The following is a 2,575-nucleotide window of genomic DNA, read 5'->3' as shown; positions in this document are numbered from 1 at the left end:
GGAAGGAAGGAAGGAAGGAAGGAAGGAAGGAAGGAAGGAAGGAAGGACGATGGAAAAAGGAGCTAAGCTTAGCGGTACATGCAGGTAGAAACAAGAGAACAAGAAGATCCCTGATGAGCACTGAGCAAAATCAGGGAGTCGAGCTCCCAGTAAGGAGTTCATCTTAACATCTCAGTCTCTATGGAGGTTCTCTAGTAAGGAGAGCAGGAGCAGTCACTGGCATGAACTTGGTTGCCCACTCTTTGATCAACTCCCCCTGGCAAGGTGGCCCTACTAGGCCACAGAGAAAGAGCGTCCACACAGTCTTGATGAGACCTGATAGACTAGGGTCAGATAGTAGGGGAGGAGAAGCTCCACTATCAGTGGACTAGGGGAGGGACATGGGGGGAAAAGGAAGGGTGAGTGGGACTGAGAAGAGATGAGGGAGGACGATACAGCCAGGATATAAAGTGAATAAACTGTAATAAATAATAAAAATAAAGAAAAAAATTAAACAAAATTCTATCTCAACAAAGTAGGCCATTTTGAGGAACAACACTTAAGGTTGACCTCTGACCTATACCCATCAACACATATATCCATGCCCCTCCCCCTATACACACCTTCCTTAATAAACTCCAACTTTTCTTCACACTCAATTTGTCTTAAACATCTTTTTCTGTAGTGAAGCCAGGAACTCCAGCTTCACTTGAGGAAGAAGTCTCTATAAACTCCTCCGGCTGCAGCAGGCAGCAGTGTTGGACAGACTCTCTTGCTCCCACCGGCTCTGATATTCACAGCTGCATTCCAGCATGTATTACATACACTCCTGGATGTTTAGAAGACAACATGCTGGATGGATTCGATTTCTACATCAAAGCAGCCCAGCTGCACATTCTGGAGCTGCCGCTCATGGTCTGTAGGATGCTTGGAGAATGATGCAATTGCCTTGACTCTGCTTACGTCAGGAAAGTGGAGAGCCTGGGAACTACCACCTAGGTCCTGGGAGGCAGGTTTATTTGTTTGTTTGTTTTTGTTTTTAAAGCATTGACTCCTCACTTTTGTTCAATAGGAAACCAAAAGTAGTAGGAAGTAAGCCTTGTCAGTTTTCCTTATTTTGGCTGAAGTCACAGACTTAAGCCGTTGTCCTTAATCTCTCCCAATGAGCCACCTTGGATTCCCAGAAAGTAGAACTTTGGAAGATAGAACATGCTCCCTACACTCGATTATGGCCATTATCATGAGGTCAAGGCAGCCCATTGGCTGAAGTAATTATCTTCTGAGCATCATAGTCTCTCTTCCAGCAATAAGAACTTCTGTGGATAACTTTGTAGGACTGGCACTGAGATAATGATCAGCAAAACCTCACCTAGACTAGAACTTCTTAATTACATACACCTCTTGTCTCTGTCCCAGTTCTTCTTCTGTTTAAGGCCAAAGCTCACGTCAATGCCCTGAAAATGGATGTGAGGTCACTGGACTCCTTCCTACTTTACACTTCTCAGTGTGGCCACATTGACTATGTCTCCCGGGAGTTCACACCACCATTCCTCCTCCTTCATCCACACATTAGGGACAAAGGCCTGAACCTGAACCTGAGGACCTGAGGCTGCTGGAATCCAGAACATAGGCTCTGTCCTATAAACAGATTATAAGACTGTGGTACAAACAATATGCAATGACAGGTATAAAGAAAATGAGAGCCTTACTCATTTACTTGTCCGCTCCCCTGTTCAACAGACATCCACTGAGTGGGTGCCTCTCCCCCAAGAAGTGCTTGCTAAATAGAAAGTGTGCTGAGAGAGCCCTACAGTGCCTCCCCTTCCTGTTCTGCTCACCTGCTCCCCCTCCACATTTACCTTTTGCTATTGTTCTAGTCTTCCAGGTCCAGTCTGTAGACTAGCTTCTCTACTCCTTTGCATTCCAAGCACCTAGTCTTGCTTGAGCGTCCATTTTCTCATCCTGGGATGAAGCCCGCATCATCTCTCTCTGTCTTACTTACTTTCTTGTTGCTGGATTAAAATATCCTTACAAAAACTACTTAAAGGTGGGGAAAGCATTGGTTCAAAGATGTAATCCATCTGGCAAAAAAGTGAAAGTGGCAGGGCCTTGAGGCAGCTTAGGATATTATATCCAAAGTCAGAAAGTAGCAGTCTGGGGTGCCAGTCCTCTCAGCTCCTTTCCTCTCTTTATAGAGATTCCAGAACTGCATCCAATGGAATGGTGTCACCTCTTACGGAGTAAGTCTTTCCACTTCAATTAACCTGATCAAGATAACCCCTCACTGGTATACTGAGAGGCTGAGCTAATCCAAATAATCCCCATTGGTTGTACCTGGAGGCTCGACTCCTAGGTGATCCCAGATTCTGTCACGATGACAGTCACAGTCACCACAGCAACATCACAGTGGAATCTACCTTCAAACCACTCATTAGGATTTCATTAATCAGATGTGAGCATCCTGGACGGTGTGAGCACAGAGAAGGAAGTGATCAAAGCTGTCCTCCCGGAAGCGTGATGTGAGTTCTCGGGAGTCCGTCACAGGGGGAAGTGGCCTCGGGCAAGGAACAAGGAAAGAATTGAAAAATTTTAAATA

Source organism: Psammomys obesus, unplaced genomic scaffold (genome assembly GCF_907164565.1).
Source record: "Psammomys obesus unplaced genomic scaffold, mPsaObe1.curated_primary_1811, whole genome shotgun sequence".
NCBI lineage: Eukaryota > Metazoa > Chordata > Mammalia > Rodentia > Muridae > Psammomys > Psammomys obesus.
The sequence above is the reverse complement of the archived record's forward strand: the minus strand, read 5'-3'. Positions refer to the sequence as shown.